Genomic DNA, 19,316 nt, shown 5'->3' with positions numbered 1-19,316 from the left:
CTATCTTAGAAATTTTGGTACTTTTTAAATCTATTTTTCTTTTTCCAGATTACCACCCAGCAGAGCTAATTTTTTATGGAAGTTTATTATTTTTAAAATTTCAAATGATAACATATATGAAAGCAATTTATTTACCATATCAGGTAAACAAAAATTACAAGCTATCCTGCTGTTAATTTTAATTTTGTGTATTCATTCACTTTTTTGTTTGTATATGAATGCATGTGTATGTGTGCATGTCCCATCATATTCATGTGGATACCAAGGAAGTTGGCTTTCTCGTTCCCCTATCAGAGTCTTTGAGCCTGAATCCAGAATGTCATGCTTTGTGGCAAGTGTACCTATCACTGAGCCATCTTTCAAGCCATTATATGCATTTTAATTCTTGTGCTATTTTTATTTTGTTAGAATTCAACCAGATGGCTCACAATGAATTTTTATTTTGTGCTGAGTATATATATGATTGTGTCTATGGATTGTTTATTTCTTTAAAAAAGTTTTTTTAGATATTTTATGTATTTACATTTCAAATGTCATCCCCTTTCCTGGTTTCCCCATCTCCTATCCCCCCTTCCACTGCTTCTATGAGGATGATCCCCCTCCCATCCACCCACTCCAACTTCAATACCCTGGCATTTCCTTATACTGTGGAATTGAGCCTTCACAGGACCAAGGACTTTACCTTCTATTGATGACAGACAATGCCATCCTGTGCTACATATGTGGCTGAAGCCATGGGTCCCTCTATGTGTAATTTATGGTTGGTGTTTTAGTCCCTGAAATCTCTGGGGTGTCTGGTTGGTTGACATTGTTCTTCCTATGGGGCTGCAAACCCCTTCATCTCCTTAAGTTCTTTCACTCCTCCATTGGGGTTCCTGTGCTCAGTCTGATGGCCAGCAGCAAGCATCCTCATCTGTATCAGTAGGACTCTAGCAGAACCCCTCTCAGAAGACATTCATATCAGTCTCCTGTCAGCAAGCACTTCTTGGCATCTGCAATAGTTTGGTGCCTGTATGTACTAGTATAGGTTATGTAAGTACACTGTGATTTGGAAATTAATTTGCTTTTGAAGATGTTCATTGAAAATTAGAAAATGTGCAGTGCCTAATGGGTGGGCTTATTCTGATGAGGCTAGCTGTGGCTGCTGCAAGCTCCTTCATTGAGTTGCCCTGGTCTCCACTATCTCATGGCTGCAATTGGAGTTTAAGTGGGCTACACATCAGTCTATGTAGATGTCTAGAAGGATGGCGGTGCAGAAGTGATTGCACATTATGCAGGGGATAGACTCAGATCAGACATCATTGCTCACTTGGAAAATGAATAGGTAGTTGGGCCTGCAGCAAAAGAAAGCAGAATAAGAAATTGTCTCAAGCACAGTAACGAAAGTAAAACAGATCGTAGCGAGAAACCAAAAGTGTGGTCCTCAGACCTGTGTTCTAAGCAACTAGTTCTGAGCAGAAAAATTGGCTGGATCCTGGAAATGTGCTGAGAGCACACATAACTTCTTCATGCCTTCAAACCTCATCCTTTTTTGTCCAGGAACTGGCTTCAGTAGCCTTCCTTTTCTGCCTACTGTGGCCCATCACCAAGAGCAGTGCAGGCATCTGCTGGTCCAGACAGGCAACAGAAACTCTTCTCTCCATATTACGCAATGTAGAGTACATCCAATGCCTTCAGACTATGGATCATAACACAGATGTCTATCAGAACGAGTCTAAGCAGATGCAGCAACAAGGATTCTGCCACACAAAATGCAGTTGCTGCTCCAGGTTCAACGTTCTGAAGGTCTATGTTGACTATGCCACAAATACGGGCATCCACTGCCCTGTCAATTTTATCATTTGTTGGATCAGCTTCTTGGATATCAGATAGTGTCTGACTCACACAACTTTAAAAAGGACTGCTTGGGTCAAGCACTGTGATCAGAATTTAATGGCTAATGACAACTTAGGGGAAGAAGGAACCAATATTTGGAAAGCAAAAAAGTACTCAGGCAGCTAGTCATTAGTGTGGTTTTTAATAGTTAAGGAATCAGAAGAGAATTGTCAGCTGAGAAGTAACTTTGAGAACTCCTGGGATTAATCTTAGCTGGCAGGGTGCTCTCCAGAGACCCCCAGCTACAGCAGCTCCCACCATCCATTTAGAGGCACAGTTGCTCCCTGTCAGAGCAACCCCATGACCAGACTGGGTGTGTCCAGGGTATGCAGTACCTGACCCAGCACCAGCCGGAACCATCTCTGGATGGCCTCCAGAGCACAGCCTCCAGAATTCTCTTCCACAGTTGGTTTGCTCTCTGGCGGAGATAGAACACTGACCAGTGAGCCTCCTTCACGGTGGGCAAGGCAAAGAACGTGCATGCTCAGTGGCCATAACCGTTGCAACTGAGTTAGCATGAGAACTCTGCAAGAGAGAGGAAGAGAAGCTGGTTGTTATTTGTAAGGAGGCCAGTGCCCTGCAAGACACTGCTAATGAGCTGTGCAGTGATGCTGTTATCATTGTCAGAGCCTTGGTGACAGTAGTGAAAGAAGCAACTGGGGCTTTCCAGCTAGGGTTTGAGAAGCTGCTTCAGAGGTTGCTTTCAAATACCAAAAGCTAGGAGAGGATTGAATGCATATTTTCCCCAAACTGGTACAACCCTGGCTCTGTGTCTTCAGGAAAAAAAATAGATGAACTAATTTGCAGAAGAGTGGTAAATCTCTTTCCCTTAGATCCTCCACCAATGGAAAAGCCTTTGGGGAAGGAAAGGGTGCCCTAGTGGAAACCAGAAGGAACCAAATGCATGAGTTAGCTTGTCCTGGGTTCCTCACTATGGTGAGGCAATTTTCTTTACCTCTATAATAGTCTCCTCATCTGTTCAAGGGAATCAGTAGTTATTCCTACCCTGGCTACAACATAAGGTTGTTTGAAGATCAAGTGGCTTATAGATGTGGAAGTTCTTGTTGCCTTTGCCCTTGGCTAAGGTGACCTGGGGTAAGCACATTCATTGTTTACAACATACAGAAAGGGAGTGGTATCCCCTGACCTCATTGTTTGAATCTTTATCAGTTTAATTTGTTTGCCTCTTAGATTGGGGTCTCAACTTCTCACATCTCTCTGTGGCTTCACTAGTGTAGGCACAACTGCATTTGTGTCTTTGCCTCTTACATTTTCACTACTGTATCCCTGACTTACTGACCAGCAAACTTAGTCCAACCAGCTTCCCCTCCTTCAGTTTACTAGTTCCTGGTCTCTACAGAGTTGTGGTTCTAATTCAGCACTGTGGGAAGTAAACGTTTCCTATTGGCAGACTTTGATATGGTCATATATTGCCTGTTTTATAAAGTAGAAAGCGTTGAGTAAATTATTTGCATTTAGTATTATCTGAGCCTCCTTAGATGCACAAACTGAGTGTTTAAATTGTGCTTGCCACTTGAACATGGACATAGCCTGGATTATATCCATTTCCAATCGGTGGCTGACTGCATTTGTTTCCATCAGCTGGTGTTTGGTTTGGGGCCTAACATGTTATTGAGAGTAAGTCTAGATTCAGGGTAACTTTTTTCCTTAAGTGATAGAAACAGAGTTCTTAGAATTAGTGGGTACGGTGGAAAAGATCATTTTCCTTTGCCCTTCTGCTTGAGGGCAAAGCAAAGCAATAAAGAACTCTGTCCAGAGACAGCTTCTTTAAAAATAAGCCCTGAACAAGGGTGCATCCCTCACACAGGCTCATGTCCTTGAGGGAAAGTAAGGAACCCTTTACACTTCAAGATTATTGGCCTTCACTGAACTGATTTGAGTGTGTCTTATAGTACTCTAGAACACACAAGAACGAATTTGAGGGCTTTAAATGCACTCCTTCAATTAGGGTCCTGGGAGAAAATGAACAGGTGCACTGGGAGGGGTTCGGTTTTAGGGGGAGGGGAGGAAGGGGAAGGTACTTACATTGAAGGTGGCAATGTAAATTAGTCAATAAAAAGACAAAACAAACATCGAATCTCCTGGGACCAGGAATAAGTGGCACAGAGCCAGCTGCTGTAAGAATGAGTACTGGTTAAATGAGCAGAGTGTGCTGTGCAGTACACTAGGATCTTCTCATACCCGTACAACTCCGGGCCAGTCTGAACTGTTTACTTTGGGCAAACCACTTACTGTTTATGTGCCTCAATTTATTTTATATCAAAGTTGAGTAATTATTACTAGATAATTTTTTATAATACCTATCAGTTCTAGAATTTTAAATAACATGGTAAAATGTTAAATAACAAGGTAAAAATGGAGGTTAGCTACCCATAGTATTCTTATACTATAATTTGTTTGAAATTGTGTTTACGATTGTATTTAAGGGCCCTGTATAGATTGGTGTTCATCAGTATACTGGTGAAAAGTTCGAAGCATTATACTAGACATCCAAGGATGGCTTTCTTTCACTGAAGTGGGTATTTAAGTGTGTGATGTCTCTTATTTTAGACCATGACATGGAAAGAAGAAAGATGAATATCTGTTGTAAGCAAATAAAGCTAATGTAGATATTAGTTTTCTGAAAAAAAAAAACTTTAGGGAAACCTAGACCTATGGCATATGGATCTCATGGTGACAGAATATAGATAAGTACCTGGTTGACAGAGGAGACATGTTAAGGAACAGAAGTGGAGTTAAACTTGAGGTATTTTGAAAACCCTGATTGGGAAGACTAGCCAAAAAATTAGATAGACCTCAGGGTCCTGAAGAGTTAACCAGAAGACACACAAAACAGCAGAGGAGACAGTGCATGGTGGAGGCCTGGTGCAGGAAGGCAGACTGGAGGTCCTGTCACATCTTTGGGATTACCAGCTGTGTCCTCCAAACAGCTTTTCACTATTCTGTGACTCAAGTTCTTCACCTAAAGTGGGAAGAGGTAATTGTCCATCTTACCTATCCCACAGGGGTGTTGTAGGGACCAGTTGACTATGGAATGTACCAGGAGTGGGGAAGAGGACCCCATGGGGCTTGAGAACTGGTGTTGCCAAAACCAGGTGCCCTGATCACTGTAAGACCCTTAGGGAGAAGTTGGACATGGCATTGCTGGTAAAAAGATGTCATGTGATGACAGGATCAATGCTTCCTTGAGGCTGCAATGTGAACAAGGTTCTGTGTATATTAGCCTCCAACCTTTGCTTTCCTTAGTTATGTCACTGAATTCTGCTGTGGACAAATAAAGTTTTGACTTGTGTGTAAAAATATTTAGAAAAATTTTAAGTATTAGATGTCTCTCTCTCTCTCTCTCTCTCTCTCTCTCTCTCTCTCTCTCTCTCTCTCTCTCTCGATTGTTTTCCTTTCCTGTCCTGATATCTTTTTCTTTTTTTTTTAATTGGATTCTTTTATTTACATTTTAAATGTTATTCCCTTCCCGGTTTCCTGGACATAAGCCCCCTATCCGATCTCCCTCCCTGTCTTCTATAAGAGTGTTCCCCTCCCCACTACCTCCAGTTTCTGCCCTTCAACATTCCCTACACTGGGGGTTCAGCCTTGGCAGGACCAAGGGCTTCTCCTTCCATTGGTGCCCAACAATGCCATCCTCTGCTACATATGCATCTGGAGCCATAGGTCAGTCCATGTACAGTCTTTGGGTAGTGATTTAGTCCCTGGGAGCTCTGGTTGGTTGGCATTGTTGTTCTTATGGGGTTGCAAGCCCCTTCAGCTCTTTCAATCCTTCCTCTAATTCCTCCAACGGGGATCCTGTTCTCAGTTCAATGGTTCACTGTTAGCATTCGCCTCTGTATTTGACATGCTCTGGCTGTGCTTCTCAGAAGACAGCTATATCCAGCTCCTGTCAGCATGCACTTATTAGCTTCATCAATCCTAACTAGTTTTGGTGACTGTATATATGGGCTATATACCCATGTGGGACAGGTATACTTGTCTAAGGAATGCATTGCTAAATAGTTTTATTGAAGTGCTTAGTTGATAAAATACATTATATAAAAAAGGCATCTTTAGGAATTCCTCTGCTGTTTTAGAACATTTAACATCATGGTTTCTAAGCATATTTGCCAAATCCCTGTTAATTTAAAACTTTAAATATGTAATATAATGTCAAATGATAGTTGCAGATGAAAGGATATTCAAATGGATTCACAAATAGACATAATTTCTGCACAATGTGCTGATAGTTGCTTCTGCAAAGTTATTTATTTTAGTACATTAAGCTTTACAGATGCTGCATAATTTTACTAAAGAGCTTCTCAAAATATAAAAGGTAAAGAATATAAATCTCTGAGAAGAGTCCATAATTATAGGATGGTAATGAGCTCTAAGGAACAGCAGCAGAAAGAAATGTGAGAGTCATGATTTTTTTCTTCTTTAAATCTTCATATTTTCATTTTATACTTTCTTCCAAAAACAGAAAAGTGAATGTTAAAATACTGCTACTAAGACAGAATTTAATGATTAAAGGGTCAAAGGTAAACACATCAAAATTTAATCAGATAATAAACGGATTTTCATTGATTTTCATATTAACAAAGGTGGTAATTGGTATTGTGCATCTTAATACAGTACTAATTACTGCTCCTACAGTTCTGCTCTACACAGAAAAGATGCTCTTCTGAGGGTCAATGAGATGGCTTAATATATAAAAACATTTGTGTCAGGAATGAAGACCTCATTGGGCATTCGGCAAACCTCAGTATGTAAGGAGAACTTACTCATAAAGTTGTCCTCTGGCCTTCAGGTGCATAGCATGGCACATGCACACTTTCATAGTCCACACAAACACCTGTACACACACACACACACACACACACACACACACACACACATACACACACATAGACACACACACACACTAAACAAATGCTTAAAGCAAAGAAAGAAAAGGGGCTGGGGAGATTCATTCAATGGTTAAAAGCACTGGCTATTCTTCCATAATGTCTTGGTTCATAAGATTAATGAAAAAGTCTATTTAAGAAAGAAAATAGAAGTGTTTCTTAGAAATATTGTTTTTCTTTCTTGTATTTACTTATGTGGTTCATGGTATTCCATATGATTTATATCACACTTCACACATTCCTTTGCATGTATAGATTTAATTTATGATATTTTACTTCCTTATGATTTTTTAAAAGAATCTACCTTTATACCTTTATTCCTTTTATTATTATATCTTGTTATTTTTATTATTATTTATTTTTAACTCCTCTCTGATCCCTGGCCTATATAGTTTCAGGCTCTTGGTCACATAAGCACTGCTAGATAGGTATTCTACATACTTGTTGAGTGTGTCTTAACCCAAATCAGTTATTGGTTGGTTAATCTCACAAACTTTGGTCCTTTTGCCCTAGCACAGCATGAAGGCAATACACATTCTCTTTTCATACCATGCAGAGTACTTTCTTGTCACAAAGATACTCCCAAATAGGGGTAAAGGGTCTATGTAGAAACCAGCAAAATATCTCTATGTACAATGGGTTACATACATTTTGTCTTCAGGAATGAGGGTTTTGCTGTCAATTTATGAAGAGCAACAGCCAATGGATAGCCTAGTAGAGTCCAGACTTACTGCCAAATTTGACAGATTTTTCTTTTTAAAGTTTTCTTTATTATTTATTTATTTATTCACATTTCAAATGTTCTCCCCCTTCCAGTTTTCCCCTCTACAAAACACTTATTATATTACCCCTCTACTTCCTACTATGAGGGTTCTCCCCAACCACCCACCCACTCTGGCCTCACTGCACTAGCATCTCCCTACTCTGGAGCATTAAGCCTCCATAGGAACAAGGGCAGCCCCTCCCATTGATCTCAGATAAGGCAATCCTCTGCTACATATGCAGCTGGAGCTATGGGTCTCTCTAATTTGTACTCTTTGGTTGGTGGTTTAGTCCCTGTGAGCTCTGGGAGTTCTGGCATTTGATATTGTTGTTATTCCTATGGGGTTATAATCCCCTTCAGCTCCTTCAATCCTTCCCCTAACTGCTCCATTGGGGTCTTGGTGCTCAATCTGACAGTTGGCTGCAAGCATCCAGATGGGTTCACCAATTCATCTAAAAAAAATATTAACCCAGAATTGCTCCTTTCTAAAGAAAATGGAGGGACAAAGAGTGGAGAAGAGACAGAAGAAAAAGCCATCCAGAGACGGCCCCACCTAGGTATCCATTTCATCTGCAGACACCAAACAAAGACATCATTCCTACTGCTGTTCTGCCAGATCTTTAAAGATAACCGACACAATGTTCCTCATACAATTCCATATTGGAGAAAAGGAAGGAATGCTATTCAACTCATTCTTTGAACTGAATAATATTCACAGGAGGAAATACAAAGTGTGGAACGGACACTGAAGGGAAGGCCATGCAGAGACTGCCCCACATAGGGATTCATCCCATATACAGTCACCAATTACCGACAATACTGCAGATGCTATGAAGTGCATGTTCACAGAAGCCTGATATAGCTGTTGCTTGAGAGGCTCTGCCAGAGCCTGACAATTACAGAGGCAGATTGCAGCCAACCATTGAACTGAGGATGGGGTTCCCCAGTGGAGGAGTTAGTTAAGGACTAAAGGAGCTGAAGGGGTTTGCAACCCAATAGGAAGAATATTATCAAACAACCAAATCCACCAGAGCTCCCAGGGACTAAAGCACCAACCAAAGAGTACACATGGAGCAACTCATGACTCCAGCAGGATACGTAGCAGAGAATGGCATTGCTGGACCAAGGAAAGGCCCTCGGTCCTGGGAAGCCTTGATGCCCCAGTGAAGGGGAAATGCTAGGGCAGAAGGCAGGAGAGAGCAGGTGGGTGGGGAGCACCCTCATAGAAGCAGTGGGAGGGGGGAATAGGACAGCCAGCAGTTTCTAGAAGGGAAACCATGAAAGGGAATAACATTTGAAATGCAAATAAAGAAAATATCACCCCCCCTCAAAAACACCTAGATAATGGCATCTAATGAAGATTGATAAAGGAATCCTCAGTAAAATGCCTATAAACCAAATAACAACTACAAATTACAAACATTATATCCAATGCCATTACTGATATCATTACAGATTGCAATAGAGGCTCAACATACACAAGTCAATTAAATGTAACACAATCTGTAGACATCAAACAGAAATCGTGCAGTCGTATCAATAAGTGTACTTTGCCAAAGTTCAATATCTTTTAATACCTTGCCTGACTTAGTGGGAAAGGAAGAACCTAGCCTTGCAGAGACTTGAAGTGCCAGAATTGGGCTACCTGAGGGAAGTGTGGAGCAAGGGAGAGGGGGAGACCTGCTGAGCGGAGAAGGGGAGGGGGAAATAATTGCATGAGAGTGACCAGGAGATGGAAAGTGAGCAAGCAAGATGTAAGTTTAAATTTAAATAAAATTAAAAACAAAAACCAAAAAAAGAAAAAAATCCACAAAGGTCAAGATACCAATTTTGTCTTGAAAGTCAGCAATAAATAAATAATATATAAAATATAAAATAAATTACAAAAAAGGAATAAATCTTTTAAGACAGTAAGAAAAATCTTTTAAGACAGTAGAGGAAATATATCTTATCACAATAAAGACTTATTGTGCAAATCATACAATCAACTTATATTAAATGAAGTAAAACTGAAATGTTTCCTAGACAATCAGGAATGAGATCAATGTGTCAATTTTTTCTAGTTTCATTATACATACATACATATATATATATAATATATATATATAAAATATATATATATATAAAAGTTTTAGTATTAAAATTCTCCCAGTAGTTTCCATTTCACTTTCTAATTTTAGAGTGATGCCAAATACTTAGCAGAACAAGTAAAAGCTACCAAGGATACAATGTTAATAGTATTCATTGTAGGATAAATTTGATAAATCATTAAAAATTTAAAGCTATGATTACTCAACTGTATAGTTACTGGAGAGAAAAGTAAATCTAGACCAGAGCCTACAGTGTCTATATTGCGTTGATAGAAATATTACCAACTGATGATATGGGAAATATAGGACAAATAGTTATATAAAACATTAATTAATATACTGATATTTTTACTCATTTGGTTTCTACGCACTGAAAATAAAATTCTTCCTTGCATTAAGTCATCGAAAATTCTTTCTTGTAAGATATTGATGCTTATGAACCATGCCCAGACGTTACAAACAAGGTTTACTTAACAAATATACAGGAATAAGTATGGTGATAAAACCTGACATTTTTCTAGGACACTGTTTCTTTCACTTTCATGTTCATAATTATAAACTAATGACCCATAATTCTGTAAATGCTCAATTGTCAGCCTTGGGCATTGATTCAGATCTTCATGGCTTGAGCCTAATAAGTGTTTTTCTACAATTTCCCAAGTTATGGGATAAGTCTGAGACAGTTGTTTTAGTCAATGTCAAACCTACTCATCATTTGCTTGACAACTATCCTTATTAACATTCCCAGTGTACATTGGGAACTTTTATAAAGAGTGTAAGGAACATTTAATTATTTTACATACCAGTGCATGTAGCATCAACTGTAAAAGTTGTATTATATAAAAAAAAAAAAGGAAGAAAGTATCTTTGGATTCGAATGCACTTTACTGGTGAGCACAGTTGAGTGCAAACATGCTTTACTTGCAAATATGTACAGGGCATTAAACTTGATCTTCTTATGCAAGCCCACTCAGTGAAAGTCCATTCATGTCTACAAGTTATAAGTCTAATGAAGATAGGAACAAATCAACGCCTAATTATGTATTTCTGTGAGCTCTATTTTTATGAAGTGGTATTGAAAAAGGGCATCATGGGGACTTCCATGACACAAGATGGTTTAGAAGTTTAACCTTAGATATGGGGCCACCCAACCATCTCAAAATTTTTAACTCATAATTGTTCATGTCTAAAGAAAATGCAGGGACAAAAACAGCACAGAATGAAGGAAAGGCCACCCAGAGACTTCCCTACCTTGAGATCCATCTCATCTTCCCATCTGCAGACTCCAAACTCTGACACTATTTTGTTTTAATTGCAGATACCAAGATGTGCTTGCAGACAACAGCCTTGGATGGCTGTCCTCTGAGAGGCTCTGCAATGCCTGACTAGGATATATGCAGATAATCACAGCCAAACATTGGTCTCAAACCAGGGACCTCAATAGAAGAAATAGGGAAAGGACTGAAAAAGCTGAAAGGGACTGCAACCCTAGAGGAAGAACAACAATATCAACTAACCTCAGAGCTCCCAGGGACTAAACCACCGACCAGTGTATACATGGGCAAGTTCATGGCTTCTTCTATATATGTAGCAATGGACTGTCTTAATCTGACATCAGTGGGAGGGGAGTTGCTTGGGCCTGTGGAGGCTTGACGCCTCAGAAAATGGAGATGCTAGAGGGGTGAGGCAGCAGTGTGTGGGTGGGTGGATGGGTAAGCCCCCTCTTAGAGGCAAAGGGGATAGAGAAAGGGATGGGGGATTCATGGAGGGAAACTGGAAAAGGGGAAAACATTTGTTACGTAAAAAAAGTTAAAAAAGAAATCAACCTTAATTTATTTTTATATTTAAATCAAATGTGAATGTTCAATGAAAGCTGGAAAAACCAAACAGAAAGAAGTCAAGATTAGGAAGCATAAGAAGGAAGCCAGAGTAGGAGTAAATACGGATGGGGACAAACTTCCATGTCTATAATGTAGGACTTTTGGTTTTGTTTTGGTTTCTTTTTAGTAGACTCCAGAAGGAAGGCATGGATATATACGTATTAGATGTTAAGTTTTTTTTTTTTTTTTATAAATTCAAAGTTAATTTTTGCCATTCACTTTAAAGGGGGAAAAACAAATGAACCATGGAATGGATAAACTATTTAGAAGATGATTGGGATTGTCTAACAAATGATGCTACCACATGTCTTCAAGTCATGTTTGCTCATTTGCATTTTCATTAACTGTAAAGTTAATCAATCTAGACTAATCTATCCAATTTGACATATCACTTCATTTAGCAGCTGTTGGATATGCTTATGTTATTTTACTCATGGTCTGTATGAAGTTTTATCTTCAGATACTTCTTTCTCTTTTCTGGTTATCCTGTTTTAAGTTCCTTCAGCACTGGAATTTAAATGTTATATTTACTCAAGATTCCATTTAAATAAATAACAAAGATATATAAGTTCTTTCTGTAGAATATAATATTAACTACAGGTAGTTTGGGAGAATGCACAATAGGCCAGTTAAGGCAATTCATATAAGAGGGGGCATTGAAGAAGAAAGGAGGAGAAGTTATAAGAGATAGGGATGGTGAATGACTGCAAGAAACTGTTTACAGGACACAGCAGGGCAGTTGCACCTAAATGCTCATAACTGTTGAGACAACATGAATAAAACCTGTGCAAGATCAAGCCAGACAAAATCCCAACATGGACAGAGGAGGTGGGAATAAAGTTCCACACTCGATAAGGAACTATTGGCATTGCATAGCTGATGGGAGGAGTGCTAGTTTTCTTTAAGGACACGGTCCTGGTGGGTTGACTATCCTCCAGCAAAGACCATGCATCTAAATGTGCATGAATAACATGAACTGTACTTGGTGAGATCAAAATAAAAAAATGTGACAGTGGCTGTTGCAGGGGAGGGGGAGGCAGGAAGGAGATAACATTTGAAATGTAAGTATATAAAATATCCAAGAAAAAAAAGTATCAGGAATGGTTTTGAGCAGTAGTACGGATTGAAGAGTCAATATCACCAAAATATGCTATATGAAAATCTCAGAAAATATAAAAATTAGAAAAGAATAAATGTAATAACCATGGTGGTTGGGTATGAAATAAAAATAAATGAAATTGGAATTATCTTTAAAATAAAATTGAAAAAATCTTTTAAAATAAGGTCAAAAATATGCCTGTATGGATGTGTAATGAATATTTGATTCAACCCAATATCACAAAGAAATTAAAATCTTAATAAAGCAAAAAGTTATAACCTAAGCACGGTATATTATTAAAGGGTCTTATTTCAATATGGCTTCAAACTTTTGAGTTTCACGTATCCACGTTCATGTTCACTTACTCTCTCTCAATGAGTCCCAAAAACTGCCCTATTCACCAAGGCATTGTGGTAAGTGTTTTATGCAATTGTAGCTCTTTGTTTTGTTTGGTGTTGGCTTTGTGCTGCATTTTACTCTGTCTTTTCTGTTTAAATATGATAATGCAACATTGAAAATTGTGTTAACATTGCCTGTCTTCCAATATTAAATGGAATACCTGCTTTATTAAGCCATGCATGGACTAGGTGTGAGTAGAATTTTCATGTATGTTCAGATAAGTTCTAGATTAGGTTCAAAATATTTGTAAGGAATTTATTTTAAATTTGAATTAGCATTTTTAAAGGCTTTTTTCCCAAAACATCTTCCAAAGAACACTGTATGAATGTTAATTTAGATAACAAAATATTTGGAAATATTTAACACTGAAAGATTACTTGTGACAATTTTACTAATTCATAAATACAAAGAGGAAAGAAACATCTTTAAAATCTGTCTGGTATAAAGTTTGAATTTTTCCACCCAACAGAGTGCAGCTGTATTTAGAACATAAGAGCAGTAGGAATGGAATTTTCACATGGTTGAAAATCTGTCAACAAATATAAAGATCATAAAACAAAACTATCTCTCAGATTTTGTTAAATAATTACTGAGAAGTGTAAGTAAAATTTATATCTGTGATGACAAAACAAAGTCATTTATACTTGGATATGCATTTTCTTTATTTTACATTATATATGTGTGTGTGTGTGTGTGTGTGTGTGTGTGTGTGTGTGTGTGTGTGTGTGTGTGTGTAATGGAGTGTCGGGAGCCATTTTGCCTGCTTCTGTGACAGCCTCCCTGCTAGGCAGAGTCAAGCCAGGGTCTGCTGGCAGATTTCCTGGCCTGCTGATGCTTGAAAGAATAAGAAGGGATACACTTGAAACTCAAAGCAAGGGACTGAAGGTTCTGCTAACATTGGTGGAAGGAACAAGGAGGAAGAGGGAGGCATCAAGATGGTTGGAACTGGAAAATATCATCCTGAGTGAGGTAACCCAATCACAGAAAAACACACATGGTATGCACTCATTGATAAGTGGCTATTAGCCCAAATGCTTGAATTACCCTAGATGAATAGAACACATGAAATTCAAGAAGGATGATCAAAATGTGAATGCTTCACTCCTTTTTTAAAAGGGCAACAAGAATATCCGTGGCAGGGAATAGAGAGGCAAAGACTAAAACAGAGACAGAAGGAACACCCATTCGGAGCCTGCCCCACATGTGGCCCATACATATACAGCCACCCAATTAGACAAGATGGATGAAGCAAAGAAGTGCAGGCCAACAGGAACCGGATGTAGATCTCTCCTGAGAGACACAGCCAGAATACAGCAAATACAGAGGCGAATGCCAGCAGCAAACCACTGAACTGAGAATAGGACCCCTGTTGAAAGAATCAGAGAAAGAACTGGAAGAGCTTAAAGGGCCTGAGACCCCATATGAACAACAATGCCAAGCAACCAGAGCTTCCAGGAACTAAGCCACTACCTAAGGACTATACATGGACTGACCCTGGACTCTGACCTCATAGGTAGCAATGAATATCCTAGTAAGATCACCAGTGGAAGGGGAATTCCTTGGTCCTGCTAAGACTGAACCCCCAGTGAACGTGATTGTTGGGGGGAGGCGGCAATGGGGTGAGGATGGGGAGGGGAACACCAATAAAGAAGGGGAGGGGGAGGGATTAGGGGGATGTTGGCCCGGAAACCGGGAAAGGGAATAACACTCGAAATGTAAATAAGAAATACTTAAGTTAATAAAAAACAGTAATAAAAAAAGATGGGTAGAGATATGAAATGTCCATCACCCATTGCCTCTGCGGCCTTGTGACTTTGTTTCCCATGATACTGAAAGTATATAACATCTAAAAGTATTGAACATGGTGCTGCTGCAGTACTGTCTGGACAGTCCTCCCTATGTCTAACCGGTCTCAGTCTTATTTTCTGTCATTTCTAGAATTATCTCTTCCCACTCAAAGAACTGTTTACCTTTGTACTGGCTGGACAGGTACAAAGGAGTATATGTGAGTGTAGATCTCTCTTAGTTTTATTATCTGTATGTGTGTAATGTGATTTGAGGAGAGACACTCCTACTCTTACACCATTTTAGCAACTTAGTAAAAGAAACACTTAACAAGTGACAATTTGTAGAACTCTTTCTTCTGTCATATGACAGTAGACACTTTTCCCATGTACTATATCACCTCTATATCAATTCACTATCATTAATGCTTCAGAAAAATCGAAAAATACAATAAACACCAATTTAAATTACCATATTTTTTCCAATACAAAGAAACACTTTCTCTTCTGGTAACTAAAATAAAGATATGTGACATTTTCAGTAGCTCTGATGCCTCTTCTTAAGATCTATATTTCTAGATTTTAGAAGCTTTTATGACAGAGTTGTAGTAATATGAGGTAATAGTTTAGTTCGTGTAGTCAAGAAAACAAAAATTTACATTCTGTCCTCTGCAAAACATGATGTTGATTTTTGAATGGTCTTCTACCGAATGAGAAAAATGAATTTCTTCAACTTTTTTTTTTTTACTGAGAATTCATTTCCAGAAATACAAGTTTTAGTGAATACAGAGAACAGTCCCTGGCACTCAGTATACTGACATTTGTAGAATGCACACAATAGTAAGGCATTGCAAACCATTGTGGTTCACATTCAGATCTGCAAAGAAATGCATATATGCAAAGATAATGGAAAACATGTTCTTAAATTCAAATATCAAGTAAACACTGAAAATACATGATTTAATTCAGTTAAGTAGAATTCACTTAATTGTTACAAAAGGTAATCCTAAGGTGTCCTTTTCACCATCATGTTATGGCTACAGAGGTGAATGGACAAATGGGTGCAACATTCGAAAGATTTGTTTTGAAATTTTAAAATTTGAATGTCTAGGATAAAGAGTCATATGCTATACTATGAATGAGGTTTAGACATTTTTTTCCTTGTTTGATTGTGTGCACAGCACATTATGTGCATCATAGCCGAAAGATTATGAAAATAAACACAAAAAACAAAACTAAAGCTTAGGCTTGGATAGCCCCAAAGCATGCACTCTGAACAACACCTTGCATTTCTGGGCAAACACCTTTTAATGTTCTCAAAAACCGGTGCAATGTTTTAGTACATAATTGGTAAAATGAATGAAAAATATCTCAAATGCATTGTGTGATTTTGTAACTCTGTAATACTATTTTAGATTGTCATTACTTTGTCTTTGTTGGTAACCATCCTGTTATCAAAGTGATATTTATTGTCTTCTCAGTTCTCTCCATTAAGTCATATTAAATCAATATATAAAGGTCTACAGTGAGGACTTAAAAGTATACACATTATGTATGAACTTTAAATTTGATTATGTATAGGTTTAATTTGAGAGAATCCTATTTAGACAATGGAAGTCCATCCTCACACCTGTATATGATTTGGGAAGTTAATAATTCAATTACTCATAATCACTGTGGTTCTAAGCACAAAGGAGGAAACGTAATAAAATGCAAGCCTGAAAATATTTGTTTAAACTCTGAGGATCTAATAGAATACATTGTTATCTTTCTTTTACTGTCTGGAGCTTCATAAATACCACTTTTATCAGGCATCAATAAATACTAACTGAACAGATTCGAGTGAATGTTTAGCTTAAACAAGGTCAATAACATGCTATAGAAATTCATTCATGAGGATATTTAAAAAAATATGAGGACCAAATAATAGTAGCTTATACTAATGGATTCTTATACTGACACTACTAAATATTGTATAAGATATATGGTATAATATGCTAAAATAGTGCATATGACCAACGAGGATTTTTTGACCAGGTCCTTATTCATGTAATTGCATTTTATAGAACATTAACTGTAAGCTTAAAGAAGAACCTATAGGGTAACGTATTTCAATATAGTAGAAAAAAAGACTATAACGTTGGAGAATGTAGCACAATAAGAAGATGATATAGGTTGTAAGATGATTTTAATATCCCTTTAAATTCATAGAATTAAAATTACTTTCTTAAATTATTATACTGACAATGTAGCATGGCATTATACAAGTGAAATACTGGAAAAATATGCTGAATCTTTTAAAAAATAATTATGTCAGCATAAAATTTAGATATGGAGGAATAACCAACTATCTGAATAAAATGAATGCATTTTCTAATAAACTATAATTTTAATTGATATGTCTAATTTTACGTTTCATAAGACATGGGAAATATCCTTATGTATTCTTATTTATTTGTTAATCTATTTTACATCAAAAATATTTTCTAATAAAATATTGAAATTATGATTATTATATAATTTCTACATTACTTCACAAAAATAAAAGCTCATTTAGCAAATGCTTTTAATTCTTCACTTTCCCTGACTTCAAATATAAAAGAAAAATATCAGAGATTTTGGTGGTAGACATACTTGCTGAAATATTCAATGTATTTCACTGATTCTGATAGGAACCAGTTCATAGCTTGTATAAACATAGATATGCTTTAGGGAATATAGTCCACTAACCTACAAGTACCATATTTATGAACTTAAAAATGAGCCAGTAACACAACACTAAAAATGAAATATCCTCATGCTATTGAGATGCTGGAGACAGCATGATTATCCTTGGTGATAAAGTTCTGAAATAAAAAATGCATGTAAAAGCTACTTGAGCATGGGACAAACAAACATACATAAATACATACATACAAGTCATACATAATTCAAGTAAAACCTTAAGATCTAAAGATATGTGGTGATCAAACATAAAATTATAAGAAAAGTTCTAAAATATTTTTGACTAGGGGTTAGATTTGGGGTTTAGTGGGTAAATATTTGTGTGTGTGTAAGGATGAGGAATTAAGTTTGGATCCACGGCAACCAAATAATTGTGTGGAACAATTTCACTCATCTTTAATCCCTGAGTTGGGAAAAGAAGATCTCTGCACATAGTGGGCTAAATAGTCTTGTCCAGTTAGGGAGCTCCAGTTTCAGTGGAATGAGGTAGAGGGTGATCCAGGAAGATTACAGCACTGAATTTTAGTCTTCACACATACATATACATGTGCATCAACACACTATGATTGCATACAAATATATGTACATAAAATATTATGTTGATATTGGCCATCATTCAGTTTTGTGAAATTGGCACATTCAAAAGAACCTTGGTGATTGGCATGAATAATGTTTTTTATGATTAACCAAAGCTACTCTGAACAAGCAAACACTGAGAGTTAAAACATTAGAAGACAATATCTTAGCTTAATTTCTGTTCATGTGATAGAATAAAAGCAATTTGGAGATTAAAGTGTCTATTTCAGATTGCAGTTCCATATCATGGTTCATTTTCAATAAGGTTAAAGAAGGATCTGAAAAAGCAACAATCACAAAGAGCTCCTTACTAAATTCCCTTCATTTCATGCAGCCTAATTTTGTATCGTTCCCAGAACCACCAGCACATTGTTGACACCACAGTGAGCTAGGTCCCCCTATATTAATTCTAATTATTTCTAATGTGGTCAAATGATTGTTCACAGGAGAGTATACATGCTTTATTAAAGAACAAAGACTCTTCAACAACTAGATTCAGCACAAATCTGAGTGTTAAAACTTGAACTAATATGCACTCTTTCACTTTTTACAAAATTAATTCAAAAGGCAAATGGGTTAGAACTAATAAACAGAAAACTCTAGAATATCTCTCAATATAATAAAAGAGGTAATAAAGTTGATTTACAATTTGCTGCTTACTTAGGAATAATATGGAAAAATAGTCTAAATAAGAATAAAGACCTTATAAGCTTAACATTATAATTCAATACTACTGCTATATGGAAGTCATTGGAATAGAATGAAAATAAATTCAGAAACTAGAAAAGACTTTGCAAAATATATGTCTTACAAAAGGAAAGATGACAAAATATAAAATAATTAACTTCTTTAAAATTCATCACGAAAAGACAATAACTACAGCAAAAATAAGTCTAAAGTCTAAACACATAGCCCTTGAAGAACACAACTAAAGCACAAAATTATGTGAAAAACATACTTACATCCTTGAGGATCTAAAATCAGAATAAAATGATATATCACCATAAACCTATTACACCTGCAATGATCCTCTTTATTGATATCAAAGACATAGAAGGACGTTGAGCAACTGAAGCTATCATTCATTGCTCACAAGAGAAAGGAAAAAATGGCATCTTACAAAGCTGAATACCTCCGTGTAGCAATTGTGATTCTGCACACTTACCACAAATAGCTGAAATCTTACCTTTAAAGAAAACCCACAAGTAGCCTAGAA

The 19,316-nt window shown here is 37.2% G+C and overlaps 1 pseudogene; it reads left to right on the top strand.

Annotated features, from left to right (window-relative positions):
* Positions 1-2,596, top strand: part of LOC148001664 (myb/SANT-like DNA-binding domain-containing protein 7 pseudogene) — a 57,635-nt pseudogene extending 55,039 nt beyond the window's left edge.
* The last annotated feature ends 16,720 nt before the right edge of the window (positions 2,597-19,316 follow it).

This window comes from Rattus norvegicus, chromosome 13 (genome assembly GCF_021556685.1).
Source record: "Rattus norvegicus strain SHRSP/BbbUtx chromosome 13, alternate assembly SHRSP_T2T, whole genome shotgun sequence".
In the NCBI taxonomy this organism is placed as follows: domain Eukaryota; kingdom Metazoa; phylum Chordata; class Mammalia; order Rodentia; family Muridae; genus Rattus; species Rattus norvegicus.
Note: the sequence above shows the minus strand (reverse complement) of the source record. Positions and strands in the feature narration are given on the sequence as shown.